This window comes from Vigna unguiculata, unplaced genomic scaffold (genome assembly GCF_037176805.1).
Source record: "Vigna unguiculata cultivar grain cowpea cultivar isolate G323 ecotype 2 unplaced genomic scaffold, ASM3717680v1 ptg000401l, whole genome shotgun sequence".
NCBI lineage: Eukaryota > Viridiplantae > Streptophyta > Magnoliopsida > Fabales > Fabaceae > Vigna > Vigna unguiculata.
The window spans coordinates 30001-49875 of record NW_028197036.1 but is presented as its reverse complement, the minus strand read 5'-3'; the positions used below and the strand labels follow the sequence as shown (position 1 = coordinate 49875).

The window sequence follows — 19875 nt, the reverse complement described above, 5'->3', positions numbered from 1 at the left end:
TATTTCTTATATTAAAATTTGTGGATTTGCTTGTTCTTTTCTTTTTTCTTTCTATAGTGGAGATAGTCGCACGTAATGACAGATCACGGCCATATTATTAAAAGCTTGGGGTAAAAATGGGTTTCGTTCGAGCGCCCGAAAATAATATTCCAAAGCTTTAGTATGTTCTCCGTTACTTGTGTGAATAAGGCCTATGTTATAAAGTATATAACTTCGATCATAGGGATCAATTTCCAGTCGCATAGCCTCATAATAATTCTGTAAAGCTTCTGCATAATTTCCTTCAGATTGAGCTGACATCCGTTACGGTCGTCATTCGGTTCAAAGAATCTCCGCTCCAGAACTGTACGTGAGATTTTCATCTCATACGGCTCCCCCCTTATGTGTGTAATGAGAAAAATCCATCAAATCAAAAAATATTCCAGTATTCTCATTCTCAACTGAACAGAGCTAGTGTTTTTACAATAAATCTCTAGCCAACCTTCCTGTCAAAAATTATTTCTTAACATTAAGTATGTAGGTACTTGATAAAAAAAAATAAGAACTTCAACAATTTCTTTGTCCTCTACGCTGCTTAATTTCCTGGAATTAGTCACCTCAATAATCTTCGATGGTTCTATGGGTATCCAAAATATGAACGAGATGGATATTTATTGTCCCAACCATTCCTGTTAGTCCCAATCTCGATAAGCCATGGATATAGATAGATACAAAGTTTTCGTGTCCTTGATTCCCAAGCGTAGTGCTTCTTTCCCAATGTTGCCTATCAGTACTAGTAATTTGGGGTTGACCTAACCCCATAAGTATAGGTATAACCTTTCGCTTAATACTAGAAACCTAAAATTCAAGCATATAAGGCTTCATTAATCGAGGATACACGACAGAAGGAATTAATCCTTTTATTTACAAATTTCACCTTCAACACGCGTGGGGTTTTTCCATTCCATTTTTTTTTGACCGAAATCGGTCAAAAAAAATGGAATCAAATCACACCATCTCTGTAATAAGTGAATGCCCTTTTTTCTCCTGAAGTTGTCGGAATTATTCGTAATAAGATATTGGCTACAATTGAAAAGGTCTTATCTATAAAATTTTCATTTATCCGAGATCTAGGCATAGGTAGAAATCCATTCTATAATTTAATTAATCATGGTGTGAGAAATCAATCCCACAAATAAAGGAATTGTATAATTATAATACAGTGCGAAATAACGTAAAAATGAACTCATCAATCAAATTTGTTTATCCTAAGACCTTGTAGGAGGTTTTTTTTTAATTTTACTTTGTATTTTTATAGTTTGAATAGGTTTTATGCATTTATGAAAAATAGGATTGATTCACTATTCAACATTCAACCGGTTTCTGGGCATCATTATATAGGAGAGATGGCCGAGTGGTTCAAGGCGTAGCATTGGAACTGCTATGTAGGCTTTTTGTTTACCGGGGGTTCGAATCCCTCTCTTTCCGAATCTTTACCAAATTCATCAATATTACTCATCCCAATGCATACCATTATTTCATATTTCAAATTTGTTTGTTGATATGGACAACTTTATATTCCTCATTTTTCGGTAATACAAAAAATAGTGGATAACGGGTGGGCAAGGAATAAAAATTTTCGCATATCCATGTCTATGATATATGAATAGCAGAAAATCCTTGTAAAAAAAACTCTTGTTATTTTAGTTAAGTTTAAGTTTGACGAGAATAATATTCTACAACCAGTAATTCATTTATTTTCAAACCAACCCATTTATTATCTATTATTTGATTAATTAAACCTTTATATTGGAAAGGGTGAACAGTCAAATGATTTGGCAATTTCTCATGGGGGGCTGAATCAAAATAATTTTGAATAAGAGTTTTAGATTTTTGTTCATCCTTTGCTGTAATAATATCTTGAGGTTTACAACGATAACTTGGTATATCCACTATACGACCATTAACTAAAACATGTCTATGGTTTATAAATTGGCGGGCTTGAGGAATAGTCGCAGCCATACCCAATCGAAAAAGTATGTTATCCAAGCGCATTTCAAGTAGTTGTAATAAAACCTGACCAGTTGATCCTTTAGCTTTTCCGGAGATACGAACGTATTTAAGCAATTGTCGTTCTGTAAGACCATAATGAAAACGCAATTTTTGTTTTTCTTCTAAACGAATACGATATTGAGATTTTTTACTGAAGCGCAATTGATTTCGAAATTCGTTTTTGACTGTTGGCCTTTTACTAGTAAGTCCTGGTAAATATCCTAGACGACGTATTTTTTTGAAACGAGGTCCTCTGTAACGTGACATAAAAACTCCTTTTTTAAAATGAAAAATCTTATAAATCGAAATGAAAACTAAACGAAATGAAAAATATTATAGAATTCTAAATGAAGCGAAATCTACTAAAGTTTTATAGTACAAAGAAGAATTAGATGAATTTTATCAATATCCGAATTTATTGTATATAAAAGAATACAAAAAAGTAGGTTAATTTCTTGATTTCTTCCGCAGAGATCGAACTCTCCCAATTTTTTATTTCTAAAAAAGATATTATCAATTATGTAAAAAACAAATAGAGAAAAGCCGGTTATCGGATTCGAACCGATGACCATCGCATTACAAATGCGATGCTCTAACCTCTGAGCTAAACCGGCTAATGTAAACGAAATATACATATGCAGAAGAATTGAATGGGATCTTAGTTATCAATTTTTAGTTATTTATAACAAAATTCAAATTAATACAAACATCAAAAATAGAGAAAGAAAATATAGAAAATCAAACCCAATTTTTATTATTTCTATTATTTATTTTATCTGATAACATAAAGTGCAAGATAATAATTAATATTATATTAATATAATTTATTTAATATAATTTATTTCGATCTACTATTCTAGATATATATTATTAAATTGATTTCTTTCAAAAAGATTATTTATTAGTACTTAAAGTAAATTTGAATAAATATAAATTTTAGTAAATATTTATTAAGGAATTCCATATTTCTAAGTAAATGTCTAATTCTATATTATATTCAATTAAAAGAATGGTTTTTTTTAGCCACTAGATTCGTTTTAGTTATATAAATTGTATATGAATAAATGGATTGTTTATTTTCTTTTTTTTTTTAAGCAAAAACAAAAAAAAAAAAAGAATCGACCATTCGAGTATTCTAAATTGTATGAAAAAAGAAGATAAGTAGGTACATAGAAGATAAGTAGATATGTGGTCTATATCTGTGTATATTGAATTGTTAATATATAGATATTAGAATTAGTTCTGATTCAAACAAATAAAGGTATCCAATATAGATGAAATAAAATCTATAAAATTGGAGAAAGGGGTTTTTAATATTTAATAAAATAATATGTATTTAATGAATTCAAAAGTTCCCGCATAATTCTCATAATAGAAATGAAAAAAAAAGCATTCTATTATAATCAGATTCAAATAAAAAAAAAGATGGGGATATGGCGAAATTGGTAGACGCTACGGACTTAATTGGATTGAGTTTTGGTATGGAAACTTACCAAGTAATAATTTTCAAATTCAGAGAAACCCTGGAATTCACAATGGGCAATCCTGAGCCAAATCCTGTTTTCTGAAAACAAATAAAAATTCAGAAAGTGATAATAAAAAAGGGATAGGTGCAGAGACTCTATGGAAGCTGTTCTAACAAACGAAATTGACGACTTTTTTTATTGCATTAGTAAAAGAATCCTTTCACCAAAATTACAGGAATGGATCAAAGATAAACATTTAGAAACATATATATATACTGAAATACTCTTTCAATTTGTTACTTTTTATTTTATTATTGAAGATCTATTTGTGATAAAAATATTCACAAATGAAAAATGTGAATCAAATCAATTCGAAGTTGAAGAAAAGATGGAATATTTATTGATGAAATTATTCACTTCATCATAATCGGCTAAAACCCTTGAAGAACTGATAAATCAGATGAGAATAAAGATAGAGTCCTATTCTACATGTCAATACCGACAACAATGAAATTGAAAGTAAGAGGAAAATCCGTCGACTTAAGAAATCATGAGGGTTCAAGTCCCTCTATCCCCAAAAATACTTTTTCATTTTCTAATTTTTTTCCTATATCCTCTCTATCTTGAAGTCCTTATTTATGTGTTTTATTCGATTTATTATTTCCCAACGAAATTGGAATTTTTATTTTCATCAATTTCCTATCTATCATAATTTTCTTATCTATCATAATGACAAGGGACGAGTTTTGGAATAGATATAAATATATATGTGAAACACATAGAATTTTTTTTAATCAGAAATGTATAAATTAATATCTTATTTTTTAGCAAGGAATTTTCATATGCGTAATTAACGATTAACAATAAAAAATAATTATTACTGCGGAAACTCACTTACAAACTTTTTTTTTACTTAGTTGATATAGATTCATTAACATAGATTTTAAAAATCTTTTAAAATCAAAGTATTAAGCTTCAAGAATGGTCGGGATAGCTCAGTTGGTAGAGCAGAGGACTGAAAATCCTCGTGTCACCAGTTCAAATCTGGTTCCTGACACAAGATTCATTTGTATGAGTATCTATCCCCCATATTCATTTTAATGAATATGGGGGATAGATACTCATACAAATTTGTGTTCTTCTAGATTCTGATACATAACATATTTCTTTGATCTATTTAGGTATCTGTAGATATACTTTTCCTAGATGATTAAAGAATAGATGCAATTTTTTATTAGGTATATTCGCTTATCTATAGTATCTATATATATATAGATATAGATATATAGATAATGAATTCTTTATCTATTTTTTTCCTTTTTTTTCTGCGATACAAAAAAAGGTTTCTATTTCCATAATATTCGAGTGGTTTAATTAGTTGGTTAAAAGACCTAAAAGTCGAAGTTCTGGGGTGGAGTGAGAATATTAAGAATTCATCTGAGAAGGATTACCAAAATAGAATCGAGCCCTTTTCTTTGTGTTTTTTTTTTCGTGGCCGTATAATTGATGGTGATGTGCACGTTATATAGTTTATTATAAAGATAAAGAATTAGTTTATTATAAAGATAAAGAATTTTTGCAGTTCATCCTATTTCTTTTATTGGCTTGGCTGATAAGAACTCAGTATTGTTTTTGTTTTAGAATCTTAAGAAACTCCTATCCATCCTATTTTAAACCCTATAATTATTCTTTCTATTATTTCTGAATTTTGTGATTTCTCACATAATAATATCTGAATGCAACTTCCATTACTCTGCCTGATTTAATGTCAATCAATTATTTTGTCTGATCTATAACAGAATGTACTTATATTCTTTGACTGGGGTTGCAGAAGTTTGGATTAGTTTATTATTTTTATCATTTAGTGAGCATCTTGTATTTCATAAAAATTTGGAGCAATATAATCTTTACGCAAAGGCCATCCTATCCAATTTTCGGGCATTAAAATACGTCTTAGACGCGGATGACTATCATAAGAGATTCCCAACATATCATAAGATTCCTTTTCTTGAAAATCCGCACTTTTCCAAACCCAAAAAATCGAAGGAATTCTGGGATTTTTTCTTGATACAAATATTTTTATGCATACCTCTTCGGGTTGATTTATACCATACTCTATTCTTGTAAAATGATATACACTAGCTAAGAGTCCTCCGGGTGCTACATCATAGGCACATTGAGAACGTAGATAATTGTAACCATATACATATAAAATGACAGCAATGGAATGCCAATCCTCGGGCTTTATTTGTAAAGTCTCTATTCCTAGGTAATCGAAACCCAAGGATCTATGAATTAGTCCATGTTTGACTAGCCAAGAAGACAAACGACCTTGCATTTTTTGCTTCTCCTAAATTTTTTTTATGAGTTTGGTATTAGTATTTTCTATTACGATGAAATTTTTAAAATACGATGAAATTTTTAAAAAAGGAATTGCTTTTTATTATTGTACTTTAAAAAAATGTGTCAGACGATATCTCTGAAGTAGATGGCGGTTGATAGAAAAATTCTTGACCATAATTGTCAGTATAAGTACTGTATCCAACATGAAACTTATGGTTGGTAGTAAAACATCTATTCTCTCGTTGAAAACTCATTGGATCTTCATATATTTCTCGAGATATTTTCTTACGAAGTTTTGTTATAGCATCTATAATGGCCTCCGGTTTAGGTGGACAGCCCGGCAAATATACATCTACAGGAATTAGCTTATCTACGCCTCGAACAGTACTATAAGAATCGGTACTAAACATCCCCCCCGTAATTGTACAGGCTCCCATAGCAATAACATATTTAGGTTCGGGCATTTGTTCATATAATCGAACTAAAGAAGGGGCCATTTTCATAGTTACAGTGCCCGCTGTTAAAATTAGGTCCGCCTGCCTAGGACTCGATCGTGGTACTAGTCCATAACGATCAAAATCGAATCGTGATCCTATTAATGAAGCAAATTCAATGAAGCAACAACTCGTACCATAAAGAAGCGGCCATAAACTGGATAATCTTGACCAATTTGAAAAATCATTTAATGTCGTTGAAATAACTGAATTTTGGGTTGTTTGATCAAGTAAGGGAAACTCAATGGAATTCATAATTGTCTCAATATTTTTTTTTCTAATTGTCTAAATAGTCAAGAATTAAGACCATTCTAATGCCCCCTTTCGCCATGCATAAACTGAACCAACAATTAGGATAAGCACGAATAAGAAAGCTTCTAAAAATACGGATACCCCTAATACATCGAAACTCATTGCCCATGGATAAAGAAAAACCGTTTCAACATCAAAAACAACAAAAATGAGAGCAAACATATAATAACGGATTCGAAATTGTAACCAAGCATCGCCTATTGGTTCTATTCCGGATTCATAACTAGAAAGTTTTTCCGGTCCCTTGCTAATGGGGGCTAAAATTCCAGAAATTAGAAATGCCAAAATAGGAATCAAACTTGATATTATTAGAAATGCCCAAAAAATATCATATTCGTAAAGAAGAAACATAAAAGTACTCCTCTGAATGTAGAAAATATACCAAATTCATTTTCATTTTTAGTCTAAAGTCTCCATTTTTTTAGACTAGCTGAATATACTAATATTAATATTATTCTATCGAATATGAATATGTTCGAATAGAAAGTTACAAATTGTTTTTTTTTTAGTAATAGTCTTAGTAATGAGATCTATTCGATCCAAAATAGTATTAATATTATTAGTATCTGTAGGAATATTAGGGCTATACGGACTCGAACCGTAGACCTTCTCGGTAAAACAGATCAAACTAATTATTATCTAAATGATTTAAATTGTTTTCAAAACCCAACATGCATTTTTTTTTGCATTGAGCTTTTTCATTAACTGATAAAAATATTAGTTAGTCCACCATCTTTTTTTTTTTTTACAGTAAAGAATAAAGAGATGATTCCCTATGCTCTTCTTTTTTATTTGTATAACAATCAAAGAGCACTACCAAAGTGTTTCAAAGAAGGATTATCTTGACGTAGGTCTGCTTCTGGCCTAGATCAACTTAAGTTAAATGGACTCTTTATCCACCTACTAAAATTAAAATAGAAGATAAGAAATGACACTTCATACACCTTAAAGTTCATAAAATAGGAAGAAAAGATAATCTTTTTTAGGTCCCTATACCCTTTATGTTTAGCATTGACGAGAAATGGGTATTCACCTTATCAATATCTCAAATCAATTATGGATTCGATTTTATGGCTAAACCCTTTGTCAGGCTAGTGTTCTCTTGTTTTGTTCCTTAAAATGGAGTAAGACACCGATTTCTTACTATAAGATAAACTTTTTTAATTACAAGATGAACTCCTCTGAAAAAAAGCATTGGCGCTCGTGTAAACGAGGTGCTCTACCTAACTGAGCTACAGCCCTTGTGTTTTTGATACATATTTTATCATAGTATGAAGATAATTGCTTGTCAAGATGAATATTACATGATCGAATCCCTTGAACGGGGGTTGGTATTGCTTATCAGTAATTTTACATTTATAATCAATTAATCTGATAGATGGGTACTCTTCTTTTTTTTTTTTTGAGGAGGAGTCCTAAATTACCTACTTAACTCAGTGGTTAGAGTATTGCTTTCATACGGCGGGAGTCATTGGTTCAAATCCAATAGTAGGTAAGGTATAGTTATAACTTATTAGATACCTTTGACTGTGGTATCTAATAAGCTTTTCTACTTACTTTTTTCTTCTGACTGTTTCTTTTTTCTTTTTATTGTTTTCGGATATTGGGACGCATCAATTTCAACTTGTTATGAAATAACATTGATAGCCTCTACTCGTGTTCTAGCTCGTCTAAGAGCTAGATTTGCCTCAATTGTTTGTCTCTTGCCTTCAGCCTTATTCAAATTAGTTTCTGCTATTTCAAGAGTTTGCTGTGCTTCTTGTGGATCAATGTCACTACCCTTTTCCGCATCATTTACTAAAACAGTTATCTCATTATTATTTATTCTAGCAAACCCCCCCATCAGAGCCATTGTTAACCATTGGTCTTTAAGACGTATTCTCAAAATACCTATATCGACAGCTGAGGCAATAGGCGCATGATTAGGTAATACTCCAATTTGTCCGCTATTAGTAGGTAAAATGATTTCCTTCACTTCTGAATCCCAAACAATTCGATTGGGGGTCAATACACAAAGATTTAAAGTCATTTCTTCAAATTGCTCTCCGTTTCTAAGTTCGTAGCCTTCGCAGTAGCTTCATCGATATTACCTACCAAATAAAAGGCTTGTTCAGGAAGACCGTCTAATTCTCCAGAAAGAATCAAATTAAACCCTCTAATTGTTTCTACTAGACCAACATATTTTCCAGCCGAACCGGTAAAAACTTCTGCTACGAAAAAAGGTTGTGATAAGAAACGCTCAATTTTTCGTGCTCTTGCTACGGTTAAGCGATCTTCTTCGGATAATTCGTCCAAGCCAAGGATAGCTATAATGTCTTGAAGTTCTTTGTAACGTTGTAAAGTTTGTTTAACTCGTTGCGCAGTCTCATAATGTTCTTCACCAACGATTCGAGGTTGGAGCATAGTTGAGGTTGAATCTAAAGGATCTACTGCTGGATAGATACCTTTGGCGGCTAATCCTCTTGATAGTACAGTAGTAGCATCTAAATGTGCAAATGTCGTAGCAGGAGCAGGGTCAGTTAAATCGTCGGCAGGTACATAAACTGCTTGAATAGAAGTTATGGACCCTTCTTTGGTAGAAGTGATTCTTTCTTGTAAAGAACCCATTTCAGTACTAAGAGTGGGTTGATAACCCACAGCAGAGGGCATTCGACCCAATAAGGCAGATACTTCAGATCCTGCTTGAACGAAGCGGAAGATATTGTCGATAAATAGAAGTACATCTTGCTCATTGACATCTCGAAAATATTCCGCCATAGTTAGGGCAGTTAAACCAACTCTCATACGAGCTCCGGGTGGTTCATTCATTTGACCATATACTAAAGCTACTTTGGATTCTGCAATATTTTGTTCATTAATTACTCCAGATTCTTTCATTTCCATATAAAGATCATTTCCCTCGCGAGTACGCTCACCTACTCCGCCAAATACAGATACACCTCCATGAGCTTTGGCAATGTTATTGATCAATTCCATAATAAGTACTGTTTTACCCACTCCAGCTCCACCGAAAAGTCCTATTTTTCCTCCACGACGATAAGGAGCTAAAAGATCTACTACTTTTATTCCTGTTTCAAAAATAGATAATTTTGTATCTAATTGTATAAAGGTAGGCGCAGATCTATGAATGGGAGATGTTGTACGAGTATCTACAGGACCTAAATTATCAATCGGCTCTCCAAGCACGTTGAAAATTCGTCCTAGAGTTGCTCCGCCTACTGGAACACTTAGGGGAGTTCCTGTGTCAATAACTTGCATTCCTCTCATTAGACCATCTGTAGCACTCATAGCTACAGCCCTAACTCGATTATTTCCTAATAATTGTTGTACTTCACAAGTCACATTAATTTGTTGACCAACAGTATCTCGACCCTTAACTACCAGAGCATTGTAAATATTAGGCATCTTCCCCGGGGGAAAGGCTACATCTAGTACCGGACCAATTATTTGGTCAATATGTCCCAGATTTTTTTTTTCAATCGAAGAAACTTCAGGACCGGAAGTAGGAGGATTTATTCGCATATCAAAAGCCAATTTTTTTTTCCGAAAAAGTTTTTAAATCAAAAAGAAATGTTCGATAAGAAAGCAAGTTGATCGGTTAATTCAAAAAGAAATAAGAAATGGGAGTTAGTACTCCATTTTTTTGGTACTATTCCATCAATCCTCTTTAACTGTTTACTTACTTATTCAAATTCAATTATTGAATTCTTAAGCTTACTGCAGTTATTTTGAAAATTTCAATTGGATAAAATCTTTCGAAAGTCTTTTCTTTTTTTCTATCATTCTAGAAAATATCATCTATATTCTGTATGGAATTCGAACCTGTACCTTAATTTAGAATTCATTTTTTTTATCATTGGCTTTCGTATTTCCTCAGTAGACAATTTTTTAGACTTACCCTCTGTTTCCCTATTTTTTGACCTCTTTTTTTATTTTCCGGGGAGAAAGCTGCCTATTTTTACATCTAGGATTTACATAGACAACATATATCACTGTCAAGATTAAGAATAAATTATTATTATTATTTAGATTAGATCTTTCGATTTCAAAATTAAAAAATAAGATCAAATTGAAAAAAAAAAAAGATTGGGTTGCGCCATACATAGAAAAGAGTATACAATAATGATGTATTTGACAAATCAAATACCATCGTTTAATTTAATAATAACATAACGAACCTTTGGGATTAATTGATAATAGTAGTTGATTTTTGTAAAAGATTTCATTAACTCCTAAGTCATATCGAGTAGACCTTATTGTTTCAAGAATTCTTAATTCAAGAGTTGTAGGGAGGGATTTATGTCACCACAAACAGAGACTAAAGCAAGTGTTGGGTTCAAAGCTGGTGTTAAAGATTATAAATTGAATTATTATACTCCTGAGTATGAAACCAAAGATACTGATATCTTGGCAGCATTTCGAGTAACTCCTCAACCTGGAGTTCCACCTGAAGAAGCAGGTGCTGCGGTAGCCGCCGAATCTTCTACTGGTACATGGACAACTGTGTGGACCGATGGGCTTACCAGTCTTGATCGTTACAAAGGACGATGCTATCACATCGAACCTGTTGCTGGGGAAGAAAATCAATATATTGCTTACGTAGCTTATCCTTTAGACCTTTTTGAAGAAGGTTCTGTTACTAACATGTTTACTTCTATTGTCGGTAATGTATTTGGGTTCAAGGCACTGCGTGCTCTACGTCTGGAGGATTTGCGAATCCCAACCGCTTATATTAAAACTTTCCAAGGTCCGCCTCACGGCATCCAAGTTGAGAGAGATAAATTGAACAAGTATGGTCGTCCCCTATTAGGATGTACTATTAAACCTAAATTGGGGTTATCCGCTAAGAATTATGGTAGAGCTGTTTATGAATGTCTTCGTGGGGGACTTGATTTTACCAAAGATGATGAAAATGTGAATTCCCAACCATTTATGCGTTGGAGAGACCGTTTCTTATTTTGTGCTGAAGCGATTTTTAAATCACAGGCTGAAACAGGTGAAATCAAAGGGCATTACTTGAATGCAACTGCGGGTACATGCGAAGAAATGATGAAAAGAGCTGTATTTGCCAGAGAATTAGGCGTTCCTATCGTAATGCATGATTATTTAACAGGGGGATTCACTGCAAATACTAGCTTGGCTCATTATTGCCGAGATAATGGTCTACTTCTTCATATACATCGTGCAATGCATGCAGTTATCGACAGACAAAAGAATCATGGTATGCACTTTCGTGTATTAGCTAAAGCATTACGTTTGTCTGGTGGAGATCATGTTCACTCCGGTACCGTAGTAGGTAAACTTGAAGGGGAAAGAGATATCACTTTAGGTTTTGTTGACTTACTGCGTGATGATTTTGTTGAAAAAGATCGAAGTCGTGGTATTTATTTCACTCAGGATTGGGTTTCTCTACCAGGTGTTCTGCCTGTTGCTTCGGGAGGTATTCACGTTTGGCATATGCCTGCTCTGACCGAAATCTTTGGAGATGATTCCGTACTTCAATTTGGCGGAGGAACTTTAGGACACCCTTGGGGAAATGCACCAGGTGCTGTAGCTAATCGAGTAGCTCTTGAAGCCTGTGTGAAGGCTCGAAATGAAGGACGTGATCTTGCTCGTGAAGGTAATGAAATTATCCGTGAGGCTAGCAAATGGAGTCCTGAATTAGCTGCTGCTTGCGAAGTATGGAAGGAGATCAAATTTGAATTCGAAGCAATGGATACTATTTGAATTCGAAGCAATGGATACTTTGGATTAATTGCAATTAAACTCGGCACAATCTTTTCCTAAAAGAAGGATTGAGCCGAATACAAAGATACTTAATTATTAAACAGATTTCTATCTTTCGTATTGGAATAGAAGCATAGTAAGTAGACGATATTTTACGAAAAAAGTGATTACAATTTATAAGGGAAACTGGCTATTGCCTTTTTCGATGTGAATTTCACATAATAGGGAAGTTGTTCCATTTCTATATGAAATTTGTATTTTCCTATTGATTTCTATATTTCTATAATTTTATACGTTTTTTTAGTTTAGAATATCATTTTAGAATAAAAAAAGATATATATATATTTAAATAATTTTTCTTATAAGTAATTCTAACATAATACTAATAATCGAATTAATAAGATTGAAAATCTTATTAATTCGATTGTATTTATTCGATTGTATTTTTTTTTCAATACTAATATTGACAACACTGTATCAAATAAATATAATCCGATCGTGAATAAATTGATCACCTTACTTACGTTAAATAGGCGTTATTACTTCATCAAATGGTAGGTTCATTGGTTTTCTTTCTGCGAGACAAACAAGAAAAACTTTGTTAATGAATAAGTAAGTGAATTGAAAGGTAAACACGAATATATATACGAAAATATTAGATCTATATATACCAATATATATATAGTCTTATATATATAATAATAATGGATAACTCTAACATAGTATTTCAAGAACATAGTATTTAAATAGGTGGTATATCTTTTTTTAGTTTTTTAGACAATTCAATTTTGTAATTTTATTTTTTTGATTGCGATTGGGTATAAATATCCACCTTATTTTTTAAATTGTAATGGGGTTGCTAACTCAATGGTAGAGTACTCGGCTTTTAAGAGCGACTCTATTTTTTACGCATTTCTATGAAGCAATGGGTTCGTCGATACTATCGGTAGAGCTTGTAAAACCACGACTGATCCAGAAAGGAATGACTGGAAAAAGTAGCATGTCGTATCAATGAAGAATTCTAAAAATATTTCATTCTTTTAGGATCCAGCTCAAATTTTTGTTTGAATTTTTGGCTCGTAACAAAAAAAATTCCGTTGGGTTTGATTAATAAAGGGATAGAACTTGGTGGTTCTAATTCTAATAGGGAAACAAAAAGCATCGAGCTTTCATTTATTTTTTATTTGGATCATTACCCCATCTAATTGTACGTTAAAAATAGGTTAGTGCTTGATGTGGGAAAAGCTTTTCTGGTGAATGGTTTATTTTTGTTATGAGTCCTAACTATATAGCTATTTTCCATTATCTTTTGGTATTTTGGGGTAGCGATAAATGTGTAAAAGAAAGAGTATATTGATAAAGATATTTTTTCCAAAATCAAAAGAGCGATTAGGTAAAAAAAAAATAAAGGATTCTTAATTAGCTCGTTATCCTAGAACAAAAATTAGGCAAAAAATCGATTAGAGAGAGTCCGTTAATGGGTTTTACTTCTCTAGGTATATATTTATACCTATAATTTTCTGTTTTGACCATATCGCACTATGTATCATTTGATAATCCAATGAATCTCTGATTCTTTGTTTGACCAAATAGACTTTTTTTTTTTTAATGGAGCAATATCAAGCATATTTAGAACTCCGTAGATCTCGATACCAGGACATCCTATACCCACTTTTTTTTCGGGAATCTATTTATGGACTAGCTTATGCTCATGAGTCCTTTTTTATAGAAAATGTCGATTATAACAATAAATTTAGTTTACTAATTGTAAAACGTTTAAGTACTCGAATGTATCAACAGACTCATTTCATTCTTTTTGTTAATGATTCTAAAAAAAATACTTTTGTGGGTTATAATTATCATTTTTTTTCTCAAATAATATTAGAAGGTTTTGGTATCGTCGTGGAGATTCTATTTTCTCTACAATTATTTAGCTCTTCCTTAAGGGGATTAGAAATCGTAAAATCTTATAAAAATTTTCAATCAATTCATTCGATCTTTCCCTTTTTCGAAGATCAACTGATATATTTAAATCATAAGTCAGATATACGAATACCCTATCCTATCCATCTGGAAATCTTGGTTCAAATCCTGCGATATTCGATAAAAGATGTCTCTTTCTTTCATTTAATAAGGTTGTTTTTTTATTACTATTATAATTGGAATAGTCTTTTTCCTCCAAAAAAATGGATTTTTACTTTTTTTTCAAAAAGGAATCGAAGAATTTTCTTGTTCCTATATAATTTATATGTATGGGAATATGAATCTATCTTTCTTTTTCTACGTAACAAATCCTCTCAGTTACAGTTAAAACATTTTCGCGTTTTTTTTGAGCGAATTTTTTTCTATGAAAAAATAAAACATCTTGTAGAAGTATCTACTAAGAATTGTTCATATACTTTCTTCTTCTTTAAGGATACTTTCATCCATTATGTTAGATATCAAGGAAAATCAATTCTGGTTTTAAAGAATACTCCTTTTTTGATAAATAAATGGAAATACTATTTTATATATTTATGGCAATGTCATTTTGATATTTGGGCTGGACTAGAAACGATCTATATAAACGAATTATCTCAGTATTCATTTCACTTTTTAGGCTATTTTTTAAGTATTCCACTAAATCTTTCAGTAGTACGAAGTCAAATGTTGCAAAATTCATTTCTTATTAAAATTGTTATAAAAAAACTTGATACAATAGTTCCCATTATTCCTCTAATGAGATCATTGGCTAAAACAAAATTTTGTAATGTAATGGGTCATCCTATTAGTAAGCCGGTTTGGGCCAATTTATCTGATTTTGATATTATTGACCGGTTTTTGCGCATATGCAGAAATTTTTCTCATTATTACAATGGATCTGCAAAAAAAAAGAGTTTCTATCAAATAAAATATATACTTCGGTTTTCTTGTATAAAAACTTTGGCTCGTAAGCATAAAAGTACTGTGCGCATTTATTTGAAAAAATTAAGTTCAGAAAAATTATTGCAAGAATTTTTTACAGAAGAAGATCTTTTTTCTTTGATTTTTCCAAGAACTTCTTTTACTTTGCGTAGGTTTTATAGAGGTCGTATTTGGTATTTGGATATTCTTTTAAGAAACGATTTCGTCAATTATTTATAATTGAAAATAGGTTATGTTATTTTTTAAATCGGTGTAAATTGATAAAACGAACTTCCTTCTTTTTATTCAATGAGGATAAAAAAATCATTTTTTTTAGTCTTCTATATCTATATATAGGATTTTGAAATGCTCATGTAGTCAGAGTCAAGATTCGGGGTTAATGAATTAAATATTATATTTCACTTTCTTAGAGTCTTTTGCTAGGCAAGTAATTAAGGTTTAGATGTATACATAGGGAAAGCCGTGTGCAATGAAAACTGCAAACACGGCTTGGGGAGGGATTTTTTCTTGTTTTATTCTATTGTTGAATTTTATTCAAGAATAAATTATCTACTTCATCCGACTAGTTCCGGGTTCAAGTCCCGGGCAACTCATTTTTGTAGATCGATGTTGTATTATATCTATATTTCTATTCTCTATTTCTATAAATAGAATGATATATAGAAAATAAACTTTTTTTATGAATCAATGAAATGGGATAAACAAGGTAAATTCGGATAAACCGAAATGAATAAGAACATACTAATGAATAAGAACATACTATGGATATTAGTATTGGTTGACACTGGTATATAAGTCATGTTATACTGTTGAATAACAAGTCCTCAAATTCTCGCATTATAGAGAATTTTTGTGCTTGGGAGTCCCTAATGATTAAATGAACCAAGATTTTACCATGACTGCAATTTTAGAGAGACGCGAGAGCGAAAGCCTATGGGGTCGCTTCTGTAATTGGATAACCAGCACCGAAAATCGTCTTTACATTGGATGGTTTGGTGTTTTGATGATTCCTACTTTATTGACTGCAACTTCTGTATTTATTATCGCTTTTATCGCTGCCCCTCCAGTAGATATTGATGGTATTCGTGAGCCTGTTTCTGGATCTCTACTTTATGGAAACAATATCATTTCTGGTGCGATTATTCCTACTTCTGCGGCTATAGGTTTGCATTTTTATCCGATCTGGGAAGCAGCTTCTGTTGATGAGTGGTTATACAACGGCGGTCCTTATGAACTAATTGTTCTACACTTCTTACTTGGTGTAGCTTGCTACATGGGTCGTGAGTGGGAACTTAGTTTTCGTCTGGGTATGCGTCCTTGGATTGCTGTTGCATATTCAGCTCCTGTTGCAGCCGCTACTGCTGTTTTCTTGATCTATCCTATTGGTCAAGGAAGCTTTTCGGATGGTATGCCTCTAGGAATTTCAGGTACTTTCAATTTTATGATTGTATTTCAGGCTGAGCATAATATTCTTATGCATCCATTTCACATGTTAGGTGTAGCTGGTGTATTCGGCGGCTCCCTATTCAGTGCTATGCATGGTTCCTTGGTAACTTCTAGTTTGATCAGGGAAACCACAGAAAATGAATCCGCTAATGAAGGTTACAGATTTGGTCAAGAGGAAGAAACTTATAATATTGTAGCTGCTCATGGTTATTTTGGCCGATTAATCTTCCAATATGCAAGTTTCAACAATTCTCGTTCTTTACATTTCTTCCTAGCTGCTTGGCCTGTAGTAGGTATTTGGTTTACCGCTTTAGGTATCAGCACTATGGCTTTCAACTTAAATGGTTTTAATTTCAACCAATCCGTAGTTGATAGTCAAGGTCGTGTAATAAATACCTGGGCTGATATTATTAACCGAGCTAACCTTGGTATGGAAGTAATGCATGAACGTAATGCTCATAATTTCCCTCTAGATCTAGCTGCGATGGAAGCTCCATCTGTTAATGGATAAAATTTTGATCTTAATTTAAAGTAGACGAGTTTTTGTTTAAAAATAAAGGAGCAATATCAACTTTGTTAATATTGCTCCTTTATATTGGATATTGGATTAGTAATCTTTTTTTTAGATTTCTATAGATTTATACATACGTTTTTGATTGATTTAATGATTCCTTATCTTTTTTTTTTTCCTTTGTTAGAAAAAAAAGGATAATGAAAAGGTAGAATTTGAGATATAGATCATTTTTACTATAAGGGCGGATGTAGCCAAGTGGATCAAGGCAGTGGATTGTGAATCCACCATGCGCGGGTTCAATTCCCGTCGTTCGCCCATATCTATATATAGATAGATATAGATATTGTTTAGGTTTTCAAGTATAAATCTGAAATAAAGAAAAATGGCTACTTCTAAAACTTATAAGTACGAATTCTTCAAAATAATAATTATTACAAAAGATATATTTTTGAGATAAAATAGATACATTTATCTATTTCACAAAAAAAGAATATATCCATATCGTGGTTTCCTCTTATAATACCTCAGGTGCTAATGAAACTATTTTAGTGAAATTTAACTGTCTCAATTCCCGGGCGATTGCGCAAAAGATTCGAGTTCCTTTTGGATTTCCTTCTTGATCAATTATAACTGCAGCATTATCATCATACTGAATTATTATACCGTTGCTACGTTTTAGTTGTTTACAAGTACGTACAATTACAGCTCTGATCACTTCAGATTTTTCTAAGTTCGTATTTGGTACTGCTTGTTTGATTACAGCAACAACAATGTCGCCAATATAAGCATATCGTCGATTACTAGCTCCTAGGATTCGAATACACATCAGTTCACGTGCTCCGCTGTTATCCGCTACATTCAAATGAGTTTGAGGTTGAATCATATCATTTTTTTATTATTTCAATCTAAAAAAGGAAGTAAAAATATTTTGTGTTCAAAAAAAAAGGAACCTATTATTGCCTTTTTTCTTTTCATTCTAAAGACCTATTTTCTTTGGTTCTCTTTTATTATCCTGAAATAATGAATTGAGTTCGTATCGGCATTTTGGATGATGCTATTGAAATAGCCTTTCTTGCTATATTTTCTGGTACTCCACCCATTTCATAAAGTATTTTCCCAGGTTTAACAACAGCTACCCAATATTCGGGAAATCCTTTTCCTGAACCCATACGTGTTTCAGTAGGTCTTACTGTAACCGGTTTGTCTGGAAAAATACGTACCCATATTTGTCCACCTCGGCGAACATTTCTTGACATTGCCCGCGCGTCCCGCTTCTATTTGTCTAGATGTTATCCAAGCTGGCTCAAGTGCCTGAAGAGCATATCTTCCGAAGCAAATATTATTACCTCGATAGGATATTCCCTTCATTCTTCCTCTATGTTGTTTACGAAATCTGGTTCTTTGGGGGTTATAATTGATGGTTGTTTTTCAATTCCATCTTTATTACAGAACCGTACATGAGATTTTCACCTCATACGGCTCCTCGCGAATGAAGTAATTCAAATATCTATATCTATATGGATATAGATTCTATCTAATCGATAAAATAATAGAAATAGTCATATGTTTAGTAAATAACGAAATCTCGGTATTTTTTGAGATTTCATACAATCTTCGAAATTTTTAGATCTTGTTTTCAATATCGATTCTTAGAATTGGCAAAAATATAAAAAAATTCAATAAAAGAAAAATTCTCGCGGGCGAATATTTACTCTTTTATTCTCAAATTCAGATGTAATGAAATTCAGATGTTAATGTAGGGTACAACTCCTAAAAAATGGATTGTTTTTAGGTTTCTTCCGCCATCCCACCTAAGAAATCATTAAGATTTGTTTTCTTTAAGATTTTTTTAATAAAATCTTAAGTCTTAAGTATTTGCAGGTTTCGTCGTTCCCATCGCCTCTCGATTAATGGTTAGGTTTTAATTCGACAATGGAGCCTTTCTCATAGCTAAAAATTAATAAAATTTTTTTAGAATAGAATATTCATTTCTTTTTTCGTGAATCAATATTATCAGTTTTTCTTGATTCAGAGCTCTTAATTTATTGACATTAAAAATAAAAAAAAAATATATATATTATTCTTTTTTATTTTTAAGGATGCTTTAATACACTATCTTTTCTGAGATGACCCATAGACCTTTACATATTCGAATTCTATATCATTGATATATTTTAATCTCTTTCTTTCACCTTTTCTTTTATCTATATATTTTTATTGCTTTACAACTAAATAATCTTTTTTTTCTTTTATCTTTCACAATTTTTCAGTTGCTATATTCTTTTTTTATTAAATTTTTTTTCTTTTGACTAATTCTTTAGATCTAGATAATCCGAAGTGATGTGTTGGTTATTAGTTCTTTTTAAATGAATTGATACTATTAACCGGTTTCTTTTTTTTTTTTAATCATTCTAAAAAACTAACGAGTCACACACTAAGCATGGCAATCCTCTATAAAATGATTAATTTCTTTTTTTAGTCGATTCAATCTTATAAAATAGATAAATTTTTGAGAATCAAAATCGAGTAATTTTTTCTTTTTTGTTTTATATAAAATCAAAATAGGACATTGAATTATTGAATAGAAAGAAGGACATATTTTTCTTTATTTCGAAAATATCCAAACTTTTATCCCTAA

The 19875-nt window shown here is 31.9% G+C and overlaps 3 non-coding genes across 3 annotated transcripts; 2 read left to right on the top strand and 1 right to left on the bottom strand.

The window, feature by feature from the left end:
* Positions 1-1379: 1379 nt before the first annotated feature.
* TRNAS-GGA (transfer RNA serine (anticodon GGA)) lies at positions 1380-1467 on the top strand. The gene has a single exon. It is a non-coding gene; the product is annotated as a tRNA-Ser (tRNA).
* A 1105-nt stretch (positions 1468-2572) lies between these two features.
* On the bottom strand, positions 2573-2645 carry TRNAT-UGU (transfer RNA threonine (anticodon UGU)). Its single transcript has one exon. It is a non-coding gene; the product is annotated as a tRNA-Thr (tRNA).
* Positions 2646-4481: 1836 nt separating this feature from the next.
* TRNAF-GAA (transfer RNA phenylalanine (anticodon GAA)) lies at positions 4482-4554 on the top strand. The gene has a single exon. It is a non-coding gene; the product is annotated as a tRNA-Phe (tRNA).
* The last annotated feature ends 15321 nt before the right edge of the window (positions 4555-19875 follow it).